This window comes from Pinus tabuliformis, chromosome 3_2, assembly GCF_031772625.1.
Source record: "Pinus tabuliformis cultivar Carrire ecotype Pingquan chromosome 3_2, CPIR1, whole genome shotgun sequence".
Lineage (NCBI taxonomy): Eukaryota > Viridiplantae > Streptophyta > Pinopsida > Pinales > Pinaceae > Pinus > Pinus tabuliformis.
In genome coordinates, this window is record NC_142302.1 from 1,254,917,748 (window position 1) to 1,254,940,680 (window position 22,933).

The window sequence follows — 22,933 nt, forward strand, 5'->3', positions numbered from 1 at the left end:
ACTATAAAATTGATGAAATACAGTGTGAATTCGACCTCTTCGAATTACATTGTTGGTTTCGTGACACCTATCTTGACCAGTCAGATGAAATTGGGCTATGGCAATCTAAACTACCCCTATTTGTTTCTCCCCAATCCTATTGTTTCCCTGAATTCTTCCTAAAGTTCCATGCCTCTTATCTCTCGAGAAAAAGAGCCATCATTTCCCCTAATGGTGAAATCCTTTTCACCCTTACCCCTGAGAATATAACTTGATGTTGTAGGTCCCACACAGTGAATCCTTGACTCCCCTTTCCATTGAAGCTCTTAAAGAAAATTACCAAAAGCTTACTTTTCCCCGGAGCGCAAGGATTTTTTAAGTTTTCCTGTGAGAATATTTTTAATTTCCCAAGAAGAACCCCCCTTATCCCTCTTCTAGTTTCCCCCAAAGAACTAGCCAGATCATCTATGCCTTGTCTTGCCTACTTGGGTACTTCTCAGATGAATGGGTAGACGAGCCTATTTTAGGCTTTCTATCCACCCTTTCCATAGATGAAGGATTTTCAGTCATCTTTGACTATGGTCACTTTCTTGTAGATGTAATACATGAACAATTCCTTCGGTTTTTAACTGAAGGAATGTTTAGATATTCTTCCATTCTTATGCATATGTTTATTTTCTTCCAAACATACATGTTTCCTTTTGCATTCCAGAAACTCAATCAACAAGAATATCCTTAGTCCATAATATTTTGGACTTCAATTATCAGAAAACAATCATAAGAGTACAGGTTCAAAGATTTTTCAGATCAGTTTGTATATCCAACAACTTGTTTGCTGAGTGGTTAGCAGATTCCCATGATTAGTGAGGACATTCAAAAGTTGTTGCATCTCAGTGAGCAGGTGAAGAGAGGAGATTGGTATTTGTACCAGTCATTTACATAAATTAGGGTTTATGGCTCCAAGTTGCTACCCTATAAACTACCAAAGTACCTTCCAATGAGGATATTTTCCTTAGAATACATCAGGAAAATAATCCAATGAGATAACATTCATTTTGTGGCAGCCAAGAAGAAGTCCTAGTTCAGAATAAAAACACATATAGGGCCATTTATCTGCAACAATAGAGAAACAGGAGAGGATGCAGACCTCCTACTAAAATAAATGAATTCTTTGCTTAGCTTCACATGGTCATATGACCCCTTTGGGGTAATTTCTAAGCTAAGAGTGAAACAAAAGACAACCCCCTATGTACATACCCAAAAACCAGAGATTGAGAAATACATGAATCAACAGGATTGGGTAGATAACACATTGCAGAAGGCCAAAGAGCAGGTGTTGTCCATAACCGCCTCAGATAATCCTACTGCTAGAGAGTGTTGTCATTTTGTATTTTTTAGGTTGAGGGAGTAAACACATAGGACAACGTCAAAACCACTTTGGAAGCTGGGATCTAGCCTTGCGAGCTTCAGAGAAGGATCTCTCTATTTAATTTATCTTTGTTTTATGGATAAATTTTAGGTTAGCTATGATTGTACTTGTTGTTTTGATTGATTTATTTGGTTTATTTGAGTTTTATAATTCCATTGGGCTGTGGAGTCTATAAATTAAAACTAGAGTTTGTTCATCAATTTTTAAAGGATTTCTCATAGGGCAAGCTAGGTTGCAGTAAAGGGATCTTTTCATAATTTAAATGGATGGTGGAAAAGAAAAAGTGTAAGGTTCAGTAGAGGACAAATAGCAGTTAATAATTATTTGTCCTAACTTCAGTAGAAAACATTAAAATTAAAAACAACCAAAATAGGGCGCTCTTGACAACAAATCCTATTTATCACAGTTTCTATTGATTAACTCAGATTTAGAAAAACATAAGAAAATAATAACAATGTTTAAATAGATAAAGACAAGAAACACATCACCATTCAAGACACAACATGAATCCTATAAAAGGTCCCTGTATTATTGATGCTCTGACACTTCAAAATTACAATATGTAGCAGAAATTACATTAAGAAAATCAACAACTAATACTTCAAACAATGAAGTATTTATAATAAATATTACAATAATCCTTTACAAAAGCAGTTTTCAAACTGACAGTGTATTAATAGCCTAATTACAAACTAATATCATCTAATCTTGGCAAAAGAATAGGCCACGTAGGTTGTTGAGGAAAGCGGTGGCCCTGTTTGGGTGGTTTCTGTTGCTGAGTCATTCAAAACAGAATGCAATGTTGAACTGAATCTTGCACTGGCTGCTGTGTTGGCAAAATCCCTTACTGATCCTGAGTTACTGCTTAGTATAGTAAATCAAGTAACTCTTCCCATCTCTTTTCATCTGGAATTGTTAGTTTTATCACCCTGCGGTAGATTTCATTTACCTATGTATATTGAGCAAAAGTTGGCTTCATGGTAAAGATGTGTTTTACCTCATTCTATACATGGAAGTGATTTGACATGGTCTCTAGAAAATCTTTTGTTGTCATACTCACTTTGATTTCACTGAACTTGATGCTCCTCTTGGCTACCTCTTTCATCTTCTGGATGTAATAATCCTGAGTGATTAGCTTGTCATTGATGACATGAATACTGGACAATCCTTTCTGCATCAAGGCTTCAATCCTATTTGTGTATCTGTTTACCTGCAGCTCCAAGGTCTCACACCTTTCCTCCAACTAGTCAATAAGTTTTCTCTTAGTCAAGACCTTCTTGACCTCCAGAATGGTGGTATTTTGTCACCGACTCCCACTTCCTCCAGCTCATATCTGGACTTCGAATTTAAGAACCTAATAATATTTTTAGCTGATGTTGGCATTTCTCCTAGCTTTTTCTTTCCTTATACAATGGTCTCAGTGACATTCTCTATTAACTCTTTCTGTTCATATAATATAAATGGAAGGCAAAATTTTATTCATTAAGTCAAGTATGTTCATCCAAATTGTCTCCTTAGTGTGGTCCAAGGTCTGGCCAATAGATGTGTCTCTCTCTACCTGGCACAACTTTTCCAATAGTCTTTGATTTTTGTACAATTCGATAGCTCGAGTGGTTTCGAATTTGGCCTTCTGGACTTCCATAGATTTAAGTTGGCTCTGTAAGGTCTCAATCTCCTTTGATTGCAAGGACTTGTTTTGTAGTGTCTATGCTACTTGTTCAGCACTGGGTGTCTGAGTAGAATTAAAAGGTGCAGTATTTGTTCCTTCTCCTTTATCGGCTTTTCTAACTCTATTTCCATCTGCCTGATTTGTATGTTTTGTTCAATAAGTAGTTTCATCATGTCAGCTTTCTGAGCTTCACCTTCTGTAATGTCCTTAGTCATTGGATCCTCTATAGCTGGCAACTTGAGCTATTTCCTCAGTGCTGCAATGTCCAAGTTTTTCTTCTTAATAATTTCTTCAGCAACAATAACATCCTTAGGGTCATACCCTATCTTGATCACCAAGTCTTCTAAAGACTTTATCCTACTGTCTTTGGCCAAGGACGAGACCTTTTACATATTCAAATTTGACTCTACATTAGCAAAAGAAACCTGAAATTTTGATAAAGACATGCCAGTGTTAGTGAGAGTGGAGGATATGATCTCACCAGTTTGTTTGTGCATCTCCATTTGATCAATCGGATGTATGTATTTTGTGTTGAACTCAAAGGTGGTGCTCTTGTAGTCAATTGTTGATTTAGGTTGTGAAGCCTTGGCCTTAAGAAAGTCCATCTGCATTTTGCCATGCACAGTATCAAATATTGATAGAAGTCTACTTTGTGAACTGGAAGTTTGCTTCCAGATTGGTTGTAGGTGTTGTTCTTCAATATCTCATTCCTGAGCTTTATTTCCTTGTACTTATCAAACATTGTTTTCTCCTTATGACCTTGTGAAGATTAAGGTTCAGAAGGAGAAGTAGTGAACTTCATGGTTTCTAGTGGAGTATCCATGATAATGATGGCTACCTTCCATTTCTTTATCTATTTTTGGTTTGTGAGTCACCTTGGCCCTCTTTCTGTAACCGATTATAAATTCTCTGGCTTCACCCCCGGTTATAGATGAAGACCCTTCTTCTCTCTGTCTTTTTTTTATTCCTGAGGAACATGAGTCTGTAAAGTGGAAGTGGAAACTAGCTGCTCTCCAACTTCTTGCAGGGTATTTTCTACCCACTCCAACTAATTTTCATATTGTTCTATCTCTAGCCTAGAAGTATGAATATAGGGAGTATCCTTATTGTCCACCTTGAGTTTTGAAATAATGCCATAGGGGTCATAGGAACATGTGAATCTCAAATTGAACTTCATCTCCTTCAAGATATTATCTACCTCCTCCCCTGTAGTTCTTATGTTGGAGACAAATGGGCCTACCTATGTTTTAATCCTAAATTGTGCCTTCTTCTTTGCTACTACAAAATGGATTTCATCTGAGTTTAAAATTTTCCTGATGTATTGTAAATCAAAGATCCTTATTGGGAGGTACTTGGGAAGCTTTTAGGGGGTCAATTCACATCCATAGACTTTGATCTCTATAAAATTTTGGTACAGGTACCAATCTCTGGTCTTGGCTTGGTCTAATAGATGTAGTATTCATCTGATATCCTCATTTATCCTTGGCTGCACTATACTATAGAGAATGTTCATATATGAATGAACAAAGTCTTCTATAAATTGCTTGTAGGTGAATTCTTGTTGTTCTTTCATGACCAGTGAGGTCCAAAATAACACTGGTTGTTGGTCATCTGCATCATCTAGTTCTGCAATGCAATAGTAAACTTGTCTTCTTGATAATAGATGAACATGTAAATCAAAACTGAAGTGTAGCTGAACACCTTCTCTGTGGGATAAATGTAAGAAGGATAAGGTGGATTCTTCTTGGGCAATTGGGCATTCTCTGGAAGGAAAAATTCAAAAATCCTAGCTCTGGTGACAAAATCCAACTTTTGATAAATTTGGGTGAGGGCTTCTAGGGACAAAGGGGCAGCATTTTCCATAGAAGGGGCCAACATCATTTGGTCAATTGATTTGGATGTGATTGTGGAAATGATGTCACCTATAGGTGAAATTATAGCTCTTTGAGCAAGGACACAGTAAGCTTGGCATATCCTCCTGAATTTTGGGGCTTGAAAGGTCACAGGAAAGATATAGTGGGTAAGGTTTGAATCCCAAAGTCCTATCTCATATGTTTTATCAGTGTGTTTCTCCTCTAACCAACAGTATAACTCGAGGAAATCACAGTCACAAAGTGTCTTAGTGATCTAGTAATCTATGTATAACAATGGTGTGTGATCCAGGTCTACAAAAGGCAGAATCAATGGGTTAATTGCTTGGTCTTGGGTCTTGGCTTTAGGAGGCATGGCTGGAGCAGTTTCTGAGCAAAATGGATAGACAAAGGAGGCTTACTGGGCTCTGAAAAAATAGTTTGTCAGGTGAAGAGAAGAAGGAGATCGGAGAATGTTGGGATGCTAGTGGTGAGGACACTCTAATAGAGACTGCAAAAAGCAATCATGAATGGAAGAAAGAGAATGAGAAGCGAAAGATGGAAATGACGGGCTCTGGATATTTTAAACACAGAGGAACATTTCCGTAGGAAATGGCACGGGGCCGTTACTGAACGGTTACCGAGAAAATTAAATGCAGAATGAGTATCATGCGGGAAAGCATTTAATTGGAGAAACGGTTAGGACAGGTGGTGGGCAAAGAGTGGCAGAGGAGGAGTGGTGGGGGTGTGGCTGGATCGGATGCAAGACAAGAAGTTTCCAGAGGGGGTGAAGGGTGTTAAGTGGTATCAACAAGGGGGGTGCGAAATCTTTGGGGTGCACCACGTAGGGAGTAGGGACCGACAGAAGAAAGTGTCTTCCGAATCCCCCCCCCTCCCCTTTGGCGGTAAAGGGAGAATGCGAAGGGGGGGCGAAAATGAATGTTGGTCGTGGATGAAGTAGGGGACCTGATACCAAAGTGTCAAAGGTGACGAAAATTTCACCACAAACGACAAAATGCTTTGTTCGCTTGCACTCACATAATTTTGTTTTCAAACTTAAGATAAGGGAAAAAAAATAGGGAAATGAAATACTTTATCCCTGCACATATTTATCCTCTAGACTTAGGATAAGGGACTAAAAATAAACTTTTCGAAATAGATAATGCATAGCATTCACTTACTCCTATTTCCCTATCCTCAAACTTAGGATAAAATTTATGCATGTTGACATTTAAGCAATCCACCTAATCTACCTACCCTTAGCTAGACTAGCATCTTTTATTTTAATCTCTAGGGTGCACCTAGACTAGCAAACACATTTTTATTTTCTTTTATGTAGAAAGAAAAACTATCTAACCTATCCCTTATTCCTCCTATTGACCCAGATTAAACAGTTGGGTCAGTGTCATTTTCTACCTAACTAATGATTTATCTAGGTTAAATTGTTGGATAAACCTTCATTCTCTATCTAATTTGCAAAAATTTAAAGAAGTCTAGTCATGATTATGTAGTATGACCAAACTAAAGCAAGTGATTGTGGAATTTTGAACAAGATGCACACAACTTTATTTTACAGAAATGAAGCAAACCTTTGTATGAGTAGTGGCATTTAGACTTGCACACTTTTAGCTTTATTCTCTTTTTGATTTTCTTTTTTTCCTGGTGGGTTTTGATCTCTTCTCTTTTTTCAGTATTTTTGTTTTTCTCTTTATTCTTTTTCTTTATACCTTCTTTTCATTTTTTTTTTTCTATTTTTCTTTTTATTTGGAAATCATTGGAATATGACAAGTATTTACAAAATAAGATTCATGAGATACATCACTCAAATACCTTGAGATCCTATAAATTATAGGACCCTAACAGTTGCTCCAACTGGGGATGGCACTCTCCTTGTGAGGTGTCAAGAACATATGACTAGTAGCCTTGAGTTGTTATTTCAATAGTATCCAACTCTCATTTGTTTGTAGCAGTATTTATGCTAACTCATCAAATAGAAGCTCGGGACCTTCTCTGCAGGCTTCAAATTTTGCTAACAGGTTACCCAATCCATACAATAAAGACAATGATATATACAATGATAAATGGTAAGAAAATGTCTAATGCTCAGAAAAATAATGTTTGAGCATCCTGTCATTTACATGTCCACCAAGTAATTCTGTCCCATCCATATTTGTGATAAAAAATGCATTATTTCCCCTGAAAGCATAAATGACATAAGGACCCATCCATTGTTTATCAAACTTTCCATGCTTCCCTTTATCTTCTCTTCTTGAATCCCACTTTAAAACTTTTTCACCAATGGTGAAATCATATGCCTTTGTCCTTCTGTCAAAAACTTTTTTAATATTCTCCTAAATAACTTGAGCCTTGTTATAAACTTCTTCTCTGGATTGTGCAAACAGATTATTTGATCAATCCTTCTTTGAATTTCATTGGGCTGAGCCTGTAATTCCTAAATCAACTTCATGACTGGGACTCCCAAAGATGATGAAAAAACAACATCCATTCCATAAACCAATTGGTATGACGACATGCCACTTGATTTCTTTGTAGTGATCCTATCAGCCCAAAGTGCATTTATAAGTTTGTTGTGCCATGACTTCTTGTTTTCTTCTAGCAGCTACGTTTGATGGAAGATTCAACCAGCCCATTACCTTGTGGGTAATAAGAAATTGAATACGCCAAGGTAATATGGTATTTATTGCAGAAATCTATCATTTTCTTAGACCTGAAGGCTGCAACATTATCTGTAATGAGTTTTTTTGGGCAACCAAATCTAGACGAGATGTTGGTTTCTAAGAATCTGATAATCACAACATCTGTGGCTAGTATTAAAGGAATAGCCTCAATCCATTTGGTAAAATAGTCAGTGGCAGTAAGGATCCATTTATGTTGAACAGAGGATGGAGGATGGATTTCTCCAATGATATCCAATCCCCACTGCTGGAAATGGCTCTCAACAAATATGGGCTTCAAAGGTAAATGTAAAATTTCTCTTTTTTCCCTCAAATATTTCACACTTATGCAAGAGGTTACCTTCTCATGGACATCTCGAAAAAGTGTAGGCAAGTAAAAACGAGCTCTAAGGATCTTATTGGCAGTGGTTTTCCAATAGAGATGGCCACCACAACCACCTTCATGTAATTCCTCCATTATTCTTTATGCATCATCACTCAAAAGACACTTTAGCAGAAGACCACCAACACCTTTCCAATATAAAGCATTCTCTAAGATGAAAAATCTAGCTGCTTTTAGTTTCAGAAATATAGCCTTTGTTTTTGTCAAACTAGTATGAGCATTTAAATTAAATAAAACATAAATAAGGTTTGCATACTAGGGTGAGGTCAAGAAAGCCTCATCAAGTTATGGAGTCGCCTGTTCCACTTGATCATCCAATTCATCTACAAAGTTAATATCTAAATCATTAAAATTAGATTAAACCATCAATTTGGCTAATCCTTGTCCTTTGATGAGCTTGGTTGGCTTGATTTCCATGTCATATTCAAGAATGATGGCAATCCATTTACCTCTTTTGCCATCAGGTCCATTCTGTGTCAAAATATATTTAACAACAACATTAGGTACATAAGCAATTATATGGGAATGAAGAATGTATATCCTAAAATATTTAATTGTTTTATCTGTGAAAAATCCTAATTTTTCATTATGTTGTACTTGAGTGTAACATCCCTTAAGGCTTTGCTAAAGAAAGCAATGGGTTGTTCATATCCATCAACATTTTTCTGCAAAAGGACAGTTGCAATAGAGGAAAAGGAAAAAATTATAAAATCTTTGGTAAAATCAAGACTAATAAGGAATCGTGATTTTGTTAATGCTTTTTTAAACTAGTCAAATGATTCCCTAGCTTCGATGTTCCACCTGATTTCAGAGTCTCGTTTTAGCATGTTTGTGATATTTTTGAGAAGTTCTGCAAGGTTAGGGATAAATATTTTTAGGAAGTTTATTCTCCCAATAAATGATTGAAGCCCTTTAATATTCCTTGGGTGGTTTATTTTTAGGATAGCTTCAGTCCTTTTGGGATCAATTCTGATTCCTTCCTTAGATATAATGTGACCAAGAAGTTTTCCTTCTTCAAGACCAAATAGTGTTTTCTTAGGATTTAATTAGATCCCAAACTTTCTGCACTTTTAAAAAACTCTTGTAAGGTGCATAAGATATTCTTCATCAGATTTAGAACATACGGTTATGTCATCTAGATAGATCACAATAAATTTGCCAATTTCATCAGCAAAAGAGATATCCATTTCTCTCTGAAAATTGGCTCCAACATTCATTAATCCAAAAGGCATCTTCACATACATGAAGGTACCCCAAGGAGTAGTAAAGGCTATTTTTTCTTGATACTTTGGATGAATTAAGACCTGATTATAACCTGAGAATCCATCTAATAAGGAAAGCCTAGAAGACCCAACTACCTTTTGCAAAATATGATCAATTTTAGGTAAGGGATATTTGTCTTTTAGGGAAACTTTGTTAAGGTTTCTGAAATCTATGCACAATTTGATTTCACCTGTTTTCTTCCTAGTTGGTACAATGTTGGAAACCCACTTAGAGTACCTAAGAGGAACTATGATTTTGGAATCATACAACCTTTTGATTTCTTTCTCAATTAAAGGCATCATAATCGGATTTACCCTACAAATTTTTTTGTTTAAAAGGTTTCTAATATTACTTGATTGGAATTTTATGTTGTATGATTTCAATGTTGTATGTTTTAAGATCTTCATAGCTCCATGTAGAAACATCATTAAATTCTTTGAATAAATCAATATACTTTTTTTTTCAACTACTGGGATTGATTTAGACAGTTTTATAATCTTTGGGCCTTTTTCAGTACCTAAATTACAATCTTCAACTTTTGTTCCTAAGGGCTCAATCTTATGCTTTTTAGCCACATCATTGAAATCAAATAGTTCTTCTAATGGAGCTAAAACCCTAGGAAAAATATTATCTTTTAGATGGAGTGTTTCAAACACTTCTTTTTCTGGGTCAATTTCAAGCCATTCTAGTTTATCTACAGCTTTATCTAAGGGAGTATTTACATCTAAATTATGTGGTTGCCTTTCTGGATCAAAATGTTCAATAATTTGACTATCTTCTTCAGATTCCAAATCAATACTGACATCTTCAAAATCATCTTTGGATTGTATGAAACTCTCAATCTGCTTATCATTTCCAAATACCTGCCAATATCTTACGTTATCATGTACAACTGGTCTGTGTTTTACCTCTAGTACATATTCTTGATTTGGATAAGGAATTTTACAAGAGCTAGCTAAAAAAGCCAGATTGTTTGGAATGATGTTTTGTTTCCTAGTAAATTCAGAAATGTCATATTCAAGGAAACTTTCTAGGAAGTCCAGCACAACATTTTTGTATGCTCTCATCCTACGATGTTTGATCGAATATTATCCTTTAATTTGTTTAATAATCCATTCGACATCTCCCTGAATAGAAATTTTCTTAGCACCTAACCTTTTTAACAATTGCAAACCTAGAATGTGGGCTTCATACTCTACTATGTTATTAGTGCATTGAAATTTTAGCCTATATGAGTGACCCTCAGCATGATTATTTCTGGTATTAACCACCCCAATTCCTGCCCCAACACCATCTTTGCTACAAGAGCCATCAAAACTCAGGTTCCAAAGAGGTTCAGGAGGAGTTTTCATTTATGTTATTTCTATTTGGGCTAGGTCTATTTTAGGAACCTCATTCTCAACAGTGATTACTTGATTGTTGATATCCCCATCGTTGTAAAGAATAAATGAATCTAAATTTGAATGCACAGAGTATAGTGGATAATTTTGAGGTCTGTCTTGAGTACTCACCATAAATTTCATTAAAATTTCCCTATACAGTCTCCTTTTCTACCCAAAAACTGGAATGGTGGCAAAGTTCATGTCCATTTGTAGGGTTCCTTGTAATTTTTCTCTCGATGAGCATGACAAGAGCATGCCATACTTAGGGGGAATATCTACAACCACTATATCCATCACTAGACTTTTGGCAATGATTTCGGATAAAGTAACACATAGGTCTTTGATAAGACCCAAACATCTAACTTGGCTAGAACCAAAGGAGTACAAGTCTTTGTAGGGTCTAGTAATATGAAGTCCTAGTTTCTCCATCGCAGCCTTAGGCATTAAATTATGGGATGCACTTGAATCTAGCATAGCATTATGGAGAATTTTATCTTGAATATTCAACTAACATAGAATGGAGGGACTCCTCCTTCTTGAGGTTTGCCTTCAACTTCTGGCCCAAATAAGACTTCAGGCTGATCATCATTCAAATTTACAGAGTCATTGTTTTCCTCAATGTTCAAGGCTTTCATTACTTGGGTTCTATACATGTTTTTTTTCATTAACTCTGTGAGAGGAATAAGGATTTTCAATTTTGCCAATTCATTCTCAATATTGAAAAATGCTTGATTCTTACTTAAGATGGGAAATTCAGCTTGCTCTGTAATTTGTTTTGTGATAGGATATTTTTGTTGATTGGTGGTTGGGAAATCTATTTGATTAGTTTTAGATACACTGCCAGTAATATTTTTGATAGGGATTTCTACCTTTTTCTTACCAAAATTATCCACAGTTTTCTTAGGAAGACTATTTGTGGTTTTCCTATGTTCATTTTCAGATGACTTCTTGGCAAGTTGTTCTGAGATTTTGACATTGGGAGTGTCTGTATTCTTTTTGCTTCTAAGTTTGTACTACCTATGGACTTCCATTATGGCATTTTCAAATCCCTGTTTATATTCATATGACTCTTCAGAATTCAATTCAATTTGGGCTATGAGAAAAAGTTCCCGCTCCTCTCGAGTGAGGAAAACTGTTTCATCATCATTTATCACTAGAAAATTTATTTGATTATCATCCAAATCTTCCACAATATTCCCCTCATCATCTGTGTAATCTTCCTGAAAAGGAGGCTAAACTGTAGGTTTTAACCCTGTACAGAAATTACCTGCATACGAATTCTTAAACAAAGAAAATAAACAATGCGAGAGCATAACCCATAAAACACATATGCACAGAGATTTTTCCCTGGATCCCAAAACCGGGACTACCAGCTTGATTTTTCATTATGTTCCTTTCAATGTTACAATACATATTTATACATGCGAAGCATCCAATACCATGGACCGAAATCCATCGCGTCCAATACCATGGACCGAAAACCATCGCATCCAAAAAACATGTGCGAAAATCATGCATAAAACCATAGGTGGGTCCGCCCAACCTAACATATGGTCCAAAACCAAAATTTTACGGGGCGCTGCCCCGGACCCCATAAAGTGGGGTTACGGGTGCCCTTCAAACCCCCTGTTAACTATGTGGAAAGAATATAACACAACCCAACAATCTCCCACTTGTTGTTTTCTTTCCACAGGGGGCCACAGGAGAGCTTAGTCATTTTTTTTCAGCCCTAAGATTCCCATTGCTTCTCTACACCAAGAGAACTTCTCAAAGCTCACAGATTTTGTCAATGCATCTGCAAAATTCTTCAAAGTGTCCACCTTTACCAGCAACACTTTTCTGTCTTCTATCATATCCCTCACAAAGTGATACTGAACATCAGTGTGCTTTGTCTTTGAATGATAAGCAGGGTTCTTTGCCAAGAAAATTGCACTTTGGCTGTCACAGTCTATTCTTATAGCTCCCTATACTAACCCCATACTTGAACACAATCTCTGCAACCAAACTACTTCCTTGCTTGCATGAGTGGCTGCCATGTATTCTGCCTCTATAGTTGATAGTGCCACTACAGATTGTTTCTTACTCATCCAACTGACTGCGCCTCCAAATAGGTTAAACACATACCCACTTGTAGATCTTATCTGATCCAGATCTCCAGCCCAGTCTGCATCAACAAAGCCATGAATATCCAACACTCTGTCCAATCCTGGTCTTCCTTGGTAGCACAAACCATAATCACTAGTGCCACGCAAATACCTGAAAACCCGCTTCACTGTTGTCCAGTGCTCCTTCACAGGTTTTGACATAAACCTGCTCAATACTCCCACTGCATGTGCAATGTCTGGTCTAGTACAGACCATTGCATACATCAGGCTACCACTGCACTTGCATATGGAACACGAGACATGTCCTCTTCCTCTTCTTGTGTCTTGGGACACTGTTCAGCAGATAACCTCACACCTACAGAAATAGGAACCTTCACCGGTTTACTATCCTGCATATTAAACCTCTGCAGTATTGTCTCGACATACTTCCTCTGGTTTAACCAGAGCTTCCTCTTTGACCGATCTCTTTTAATTTCCATGCCCAAAATATAGTTTGCAGCACCAAGATCTTTCATGTCAAATTTGGAGGACAATTGGGTCTTCAAATCTTGGATAATTTCTTTGTCATTTCCAACCAACAACATATCATCCACATACAAGACCAGATAAATAACACGGTAACCATTTAATTTAAAATACACACAATGATCTGCTTTGCTTCTGGTGAAGCCAAGTCCCTGTATAAATGTATCAAATTTCTGATACCACATCCTTGGTGACTGTTTTAACCCATACAGAGACTTCTTTAACTTGCATACCAGTTCTTTCTTACCCTTCACCGCAAAGCCTTCAGGTTGCTTCATGTAGATTTCCTCTTCCAAATCCCCGTGAAGAAATGTTGTCTTCACATCCATCTGTTCCACCTCAAAATCAAAAACAACAGCAACAGATAAAAGTAATCTAATAGAAGTTACCTTGGCAATAGGAGAAAAAATATCACCAAAATCAATTCCCGGCACCTGGGAATAACCTTTTGCTACCAACCGAGCTTTGTATTTCTCCACCTTTCCTTCCGCATTTGTCTTCTTCTTGAACACCCATTTGCTGCCAATGGGTTTCCTTCCAGCCGGCAACTCCACCAGATCCCAAGCCTCATTTTTGTGCAAAGATGCCATTTCATCAACCATGGCCTCTTTCCAGAATTTTCCATCCTCTAGATCCACTGCTTCCTTCACAGTTCTGGGATCATCATCAGTAACAAAAAAATCAAAGAAGATGGACTATACCTTTCTGGTTGCCTTCTTTCTCGAACTGATCTTCTCACAGCCGGAGTTTGTGGCTCTTCATCTTCTGATTCCTCCTCTGCTGTAGAGTCTGATTCTTCCTCCTTTGGCTCAAACTCTATCTTCTCAGGTTCCTTTGGTTGGACTTCATGTTGAATAACATCTTTTACCTCTCTAAACACCACATCTCGGCTGTACACAACCTTCCGTGTGACTGGGTTCCAAAGCTTATAACCCTTTAAACCATCCTTATACCCAATAAAGATGCACTTTTCAGATTTACTATCCAACTTGGTTCGTTTCTCCTTTGGAACATGTACATATGCATCACATCCAAATACCCTCAGATGTGAAAGAGAGGGTTTCTTACCAGTCCATACTTCTTGTGGAGTCTTATCCTCCAATGTTGATGAAGGTGACCTGTTGACCAGGTAACATGCAGTATCCACCGCCTCTGCCCAGAATTCCTGTCCTAACCAACACCACTGAGCATGCTTCTTGCCCTTTCCATCAACATCTTGTTCATTCTTTCTACGACTCCATTTTGCTGAGGTGTATATGGAGTAGTCTTATGCCGTGCTATACCACACTTCTTACAGAATTCTTCAAATTCCTTGCTGCAAAATTCTCCACCATTATCTGTCCTAAACACCTTTATCTTCTTCTCTGTCTGATTTTCCACCAGAGCCTTAAATTCTTTAAACCTGTCAAAGACTTCAGATTTCTTCTTAAGGAAATATATCCATGTATTCCTTGAGAAGTCATCTATAAATGATACATAGTACACAGACTTACCCAGTGATGGAACCATCACAGGTCCAAACACATCACTGGGCACAAGCTCTAATATCTGTTTCGTCCTCTTACCACCAGAGGGGAAACTCACCTGATTTTGCTTCCCATACTGTTGGGTCCCTATAATACTAGTGATTACCCCATTACTATTGTAGTTATACCCCTTATTTATATTGTTGTACCCATGTAGTGCCCATATTGTTATTATTGTGCCACATAGAATCCCTCTATTGTTATTTTTGTGCTTTATAATATTATTGTTATGTAGGCTTGATTATATTGGACCCTTAGACTCCTATATATAGAAAGGAGGTTTTTCATTTGTATCATCCAAGAATTGTTCATTTATGTAATGTAAAGGAGGTTGCCCCCTCGAAGAGGCTGAATTCTAAGGCGTGGATCTCTCTTTTCTATCTTTTTGTGAGCTGGTTTCATAACATTTGGTATCAGAGCTTTGGATTCTAGGGTTTCGCTGCTCCAAACAGGTCATCGTGGCATTTTCGCTATAACTTTTTTTCTGTGACGTTTCAGAAGTCGCAAAAAAAAACCCATTTGAGAAGAAATCGCGCTGAACCTTGGGTCCGAATTTCAGAGCTTTTTGCGCGATATTTGCGGAGATATGATCTGAGGAAGTTGGTCTTTTTGCAGACTCCTGAATTACATTCAAAACAGGTGACCTGGGGAAAATCGTCATAACTTTCTCTCTGGGGATCGGATTGAAATTTCGTAAAAAGGTACAGAAAGAGGACGGACTGTAGTTTTGTTTTATGTGTGTTTCAGATTCAAAGGTTGAAACAGGGACTCGTGGCACGTCGTACAAGTTCGCTCTACTGAACCAGTCTAAAAGCAAGTCACTGTGGGAGATTTCACATAACTCTTCCTTGGAGAATCCAATTTGGCTCAGACTTGTGGCATTGGAAAGAGGACACAGAAGGCTACTACAGGTAGCAATTTCAGAATTGGATGATCCGAAATTACAGAGATACATCAGATTCAATATCAGGCTTCTATAAAGTGAAAAAAGGTGTGTAGTTTTTTTTTTAATTTTTGTGTAAGCTTGGTTTAACGGAATTCAAAGGGCATAGTAAAGCATTATTATCGGTAACTGATGCCCCGAGGAAAGAAAATGCAAACACCTAGTAAGGAACCTGAAAGCTCTAGCATGACTCATGAAGAAGAGGAAGAAATGCTACATGATATATCAAAATTACAAGAACAAGTGCAACAAATGTCACGCTCACAAAAGCTAACAGAAGCTAAGATAAGTGGTGTGGAATCTAAGATAAATGGCGTGGAATCTAAGGTAAATGGCGTGGAATCTAAGATAAAGGGCATGGAAGCTAAGATGGATGGCATGGAAGCTAAGGTGAATGGCATGGACGCTAAAATTGATGGCATGGATGATAAGATGGATGAATTGAAGAAGTTGCTACAAGAAAGGGTCACTAATGGTGAAAAGGTAGTAAAGGAAACTCATGATGAGAACAAAAGAAATGTTAATCATGATTCCATAGACTCTAATGTTGGATCGAAGACTCACCATGTTCCAAAAATCGATATGAGGAAGTTTGATGGCAAGGATCCCGCCACATGGATATTACAGATGGAGCAATTCTTCGATCTCAATAATGTGCAAAACACACAAAAGGTACGTATGGCAACTTTATATTTGGAACCAAATCAGTTTGTATGGTATCAATGGCTTTGTTCTCGTAAACAATTTATCACTTGGGCAATTTTTACGGAAGAATTGATAGCACATTATGAGGATACAAAAAGCAACACTTTTTTTAGCCAATTGATAAGTCTCAAACAAAAGGGTTCAATAATGGAGCACATTGAGGAGTTCCAAAAATTGAACATAAGGGTAAAAGATATTCCAGAGGAGCATAGGATTGATGTGTTCATAGGGTCTTTAAAGGATAATATCCAACATGATGTGCGCCTTTGGGAACCTGATTCATTAGAGAAGGCATTCAGGTTAGCAAGAAAAATGGAAAGCAAAATTATGGCAACTAGGAAGCATACCATTCACAACTATAAAGACGGAAGTGTTGTTGCCCATAGTCTTCCACAACCTACAAGGTTGACACCACAACAATTGGAAGAAAAAAGAGCAAAAGGGCTTTGTTACAATTGTGATAGCAAATACACAAAAGGTCATAAGTGTGCTGAGAAGAAATTATTCTACATAGATTGTGAAGAGGAAGAAGAAAAGGAGCAAGAAAGGTCAAAAGAAGAGGATATATTCCAGGAACAAAGCCTAGATGAAGAACAAATAAATCCGACCATATCTTGTAATGCATTGGCGGGAATTACCACTCCTCAAACCATCAAGATAGAAGGACAAATCAAGAAGAAAAAGGTAATAGTGTTGATTGATTCAGGAAGCACCCACAATTTTATTCATTGTAGGGTAGCAAAAGAATTGAATTGCTTCCTATATCCAGCACCAGAGTGTCAAGTGATGATTGCAAATGGAGGAACAATAAATTGTTCTGGAAAGTGCCATAATATCAAGCTATCCATGGGAGAATATGTATTGACTAGCCCAATGCTTTCCATTCCAATGGGAGGTGCTGATGTTGTACTAGGAGTCCAATGGCTACAATCCTTGGGTACAATAGCTTTTAATTTTCAAGAACTTTTCATGAAATTTTCTGTGGAAGGAAAGGAAGTTGAATTAAGGGGTATTGCAGGGAAACCAGGAAAGATAATCAGCTCTAATGGCATGACAAAGCTTCTAAAAAAGGAGCAAAGAGGTGTAATTGCACAATTATGTTCGCTAGATGTTTCCACATTGGAATCATCTATTTCTCCAGATCTCCAAAAAGTCCTGGACAATCATTCCAAGGTATTTGAGACTCCCAAAGGTCTCCCACCTATGCGTGATCATGATCATGCTATTCATCTGATTCCAGGAAGTGTTCCTCCAAACATCAGGCCGTACAGATATCCCTATGTCCAAAAAAGTGAAATTGAACGTATGGTTGCAGAAATGCTAGAGGCTGGTATAATTCAACCGAGTCAAAGTTCTTTCTCAGCTCCAGTAGTATTGGTGCACAAGAAGGATGGATCATGGCGCATGTGTCCAGATTATAGGGAGCTCAACAAGCTCACTATTAAAGATAAGTTCCCCATTCCTGTTATTGATGAATTACTGGATGAATTGCATGGATCAATTTACTTCACCAAGTTGGATCTTCGTTCGGGATATCATCAAATCAGAATGAAGATTGAAGACATTCCGAAAACAGCATTTAGAACTCATGAGGGTCATTATGAATTTTTGGTCATGCCTTTTGGCCTTACCAATGCACCTTCAACATTTCAAGGTTTGATGAATTCAATTTTCAAACCATTCCTTAGAAAATTTGTGTTAGTATTTTTTGATGATATACTAATCTACAGCAAGTCTTGGAAGGATCATGTTGAACATGTTGACAGGGTGCTACAACTATTGGAGGAGAAACAATTATATGCAAAAAGATCCAAATGTTTCTTTGGAGTCCAGGAGGTGGAATATTTGGGTCATATTGTATCTCATGAAGGAGTTAAGGTAGACCCTAGCAAAATTAAAGCCATTAAGGAATGGAAAATCCCCACATCCATAAAGCATCTGCGAGGATTTCTTGGGTTGACAGGGTATTATCGCAAGTTTGTTAAGAATTATGGGAGAATAGCAGCACCTCTAACAACATTATTGAAGAAAGATTCATTTTCATGGACTTCGGAAGCAACAAAGGCCTTTGAACATCTTAAAGAGGCAATGTGCCAAGCACCGGTCTTAGCTACACCGGACTTCACAAAAACCTTTATTGTGGAATGTGATGCTTCAGGAAATGGAATTGGTGCTGTTCTAATGCAAGATGAAAGACCCATTGCTTTTGAAAGTCGTCCAATCAAGGGAAAGTTTTTAAGCAAAGCTATTTATGAGAAGGAAATGTTGGCAATACTCCATGCACTTAAGAAATGGCGACCCTACCTAATGGGAAGACACTTCAAGGTAAAAACGGATCATGATAGCCTTAAATACTTTTTAGAACAAAGATTATCCTCTGAAGAGCAACAAAAGTGGGTCACAAAGATGTTGGGTTATGACTTTGAAATCATCTACAAAAAAGGGAAGCAAAATGTGGTGGCAGATGCACTCTCAAGAAAGGATGAGGATGTGGAAGCATTGTTGTGTGCCATTTCTATTATCCAACCAGATTGGATAAACGAAGCAAGGGAGGAATGGAAGAATGACGAAGAAGTGTGGGCACTTATTCGAAAGCTACAACAAGATTCCAGTACTTCTGATACATTTAGCTGGAAAAATGATTCGTTATGGTACAAAGATCGCTTATACCTCTGTAAGAATTCCCAGCTAAAACAAAAGATTCTTATGGAATTGCACACTTCTCCCTTAGGAGGGCACTCAGGATTTTTAAAAACTTACCACAGGGTTAAGAAGGAATTTTTTTGGGATGGCCTTAAATCAGATATTCAAAAGTTTGTGGCGGAATGTTTGGTTTGCCAGCAAAATAAAGTTGAAACAATTAAGACACCAGGTCTATTACAACCTTTATCCATTCCAAGCCAACGTTGGGAGGAGGTTTCAATGGATTTTATCACAGGTTTACCCAAGTCTGAGGGAAAGAGTGTCATCATGGTGGTAGTTGACAGACTTACCAAGTATGCACACTTTTGTGCATTATCACATCCATTTAAAGCCAGTACAGTTTCTACTGCATTTATGGAAACAGTTCAAAAGCTACATGGAAACCCAAAGATTATTGTAAGTGACAGAGATCCCATTTTCACTGGAAATTTTTGGACAGAATTATTTTCTTGTCTTGGTACTCAGTTAGCTCATAGCTCATCTTATCATCCTCAATCTGATGGGCAAACTGAGATAGTAAACAAATGTTTGGAAGGATATCTTCGTTGCTTTGTATCTGATAAACAGACACAATGGGTCAAATGGTTGCCTCTGGCTGAATGGTGGTATAACACTTCCTTCCATACAGCAACAAAAATGACCCCATTTATGGCACTTTATGGGTATCAACCACCATCCATCACATCATATTTAAGAGAAAATTCTAAGGTTCAGGCAGTGGAACATCACATCGAACATCAACAACAAGTCCTCCAACTCTTAAAGGATAACCTCGTGTTGGCACAAAATAGAATGAAACAACAGGCAGATCAACATCGCAGTGAAAGAAGTTTTGATGTAGGTGATTGGGTATTCCTACGGCTACAACCATATAAGCAAATGTCCCTCAAGCAAGCTAAGAAGGATAATAAATTATCACCAAAGTATTATGGTCCGTACAAGGTGTTGCAAAAGATTGGTACTATGGCATACAAATTGGAGCTTCCTGCAGCTTCTCGATTGCACCCAGTTTTCCATGTTTCATGTTTAAAGAAGGTTATAGGCGACAAGCTCCCAGTTCAAACAATATTGCCAGAACTTGACGAGGAAGGAAAAATTATATTGGAACCGGAAGCAGTCATAGAAACAAGAACTCGACAGCTACGAAATCGATCAATTTCAGAGTATCTTATCAAGTGGAAGAACTTATCCGCTGAAGATTCCACATGGGAGGATGAGAATTTTATGCAGAAGTATCCAGAACTACTCAAGCGTTGAGGACAACACTTTTTTGAAGGAGAGGGGCATGTTGGGTCCCTATAATACTAGTGATTACCCCATTACTATTGTAGTTATACCCCTTATTTATATTGATGTACCCATGTAGTGCCCATATTGTTACTATTGTGCCACATAGAATCCCTCTATTGTTATTGTTGTGCCCTACAATATTATTGTTATGTAGGATTTGATTGTATTGGGACCACTTAGACTCCTATATATAGAAAGGAGGTATTTTCATTTGTATCATCCAAGAATTTTTCATTTATGTAATGTAAAGGAGGTTGCCCCCTCGAAGAGGCTGAATTCTAAGGCGTGGATCTCTCTTTTCTATCTTTTTGTGAGCTGGTTTCATAACACATACACACAATTTCCACAGAAATCAAAATCCAGAGAGCTATCATTCATACCTTCTACCATACCTTTACCATGAAGTATTCAAAGGCCCTTCTCTCCAATATGTCCAAGCCTTTGATGCCACAACATGGTCTTCTCTTCAGAGACCACTAGATTTTCTACTCCATCTTCAGGAACCATAGAACTATTGCACCCATCAACAACAGTGCTACCTTGCAGCTTGTACATAGTTCCAATCCGAACTCCCCGCATCAATATCAGTTCTCCTCGAACCATCTTGCAAGTATCTTTCTCAGACACCGTCTTTACACCTGCATCATCCAACTTGCTTACAGAAATCAGATTTCTGGCCAATGCAGGAATATGTAGAACACCCGGAAGTGTTCTAACCCTTCCACCTTGCAGCTTCAACTTTAGATATCATTTTTGGGATTCAACTTTACTTTTCCCCGACCAATGATTCTAGCCTTCCTATCATCTCCTAAGAAGACGTCACCACCATCGTATTTCTCATACTCGTAGAACCACTCTCTATGGGGAGTGAAGTGAAAGGATGCACCTGAGTCAATCAACCATACCTCATGATCTACATGTGTAATTGAAGAAGCCAAGTACACATCCCCACCTTCATCTGAGGTGGTTTTCGCCTCTGCAGAAGGAGCATCATCAGATCCCTTTCCTTTATCAAGAGCTTTAGATTTACAATCCCTTCTGAAGTGCCCTTCCTTTCCGCATTTCCAGCACACCACCTTTGTAGGTTTTCCTGGAGATTTAGATCTCCCTCTAGATTTAGATCTCCCACTCGATGACTTATTTTTGTTTCTGTTCTGGGACTGTCCTCGTACAGACAAGGCATCACCATTCTGGTTGTCCATATTTTTCCGTCTCATCTCCTCCGTCAGCAAGGCTAAGACTATTTCATCAAACTGCAAAGCAGTTGCATTGCTACCTATTGCAATAACCAGACTATCCCACGAATCTGGTAGAGAACACAACAGACTGATGCACTTAACTTCATCTGAAATTTTAATATCAACAGATAATAACTGACTTACCATAGTATTAAACGCATTCAGATGCTCTGTCACCGAGTCTCCATCTTTCATCCTCAGGTTATACAACTTTTTCCGCAGGAATAGTTTATTCACCAGAGACTTAGATTGGTACAAAGTCCCTAACATGACCCACAAAGCCTTTTCCGTAGCTTCCCCTGATACATTCAACAATACTGAATCTGAGACACACAATCGTATTGTGCTCTTTGCCTTCCGATCCAACTTCTTCCATTCTTCATCGGTCACTCCCGATGGTTTAGTACCCGGATCTACCGCAATCCACTGATATTTATCCACCAACAGATCCTCCATCTTGAGTTTCCACAACTCAAAATTCTGACCATTGAACTTCTCAATCTCTATCTTTCCACTGCTCGCCATCTTCTTTCACCACCAGAATCGATATCGCAGATCACCCACTAAACAGGGTCTACCATAGGCTCGAGCGAAACCCCTCAGCAACAAAGGCGTCCCCTTGAAGCCAAAACAGCTCTGATACCAAATGTAGGTTTTAACCCTGTACAGAAATTACCTGCATACGAATTCTTAAACAAAGAAAATAAACAATGCGAGAGCATAACCCATAAAACACATATGCACAGAGATTTTGCCCTGGATCCCAAAACCGGGACTACCAGCTTATTTCATTATGTTCCTTTCAATGTTACAATACATATTTATACATGTCGAAGCATCCAATACTATGGACCAAAATCCATCACGTCCAATACCATGGACCGAAAACCATCGCATCCAAAAAACATGTGCGAAAATCATGCACAAAACCATAGGTGGGTCCGCCCAACCTAACATATGGTCCAAAACCAAAATTTTCCGGGGCGCTACCCCGGACCCCATAAAGTGGGTTTACGGGTGCCCTTCAAACCCCCTATTAACTACGTGGAAAGAATATAACACAACCCAACATGAACCTATTGGTCTGGACCCTTTTTTTTGTCTTTGTTTAATTTGGGGAACATTCCTTCTAAAGTTTTAGTTTCTAGTTTGAGGGACATTTTGGTTTTCTCTTGCTTGAGTTTGGTCATTAATGTGTTAGAAAATTATATATTACAAAGCAATGGAACACATAAAATATATTGCAGA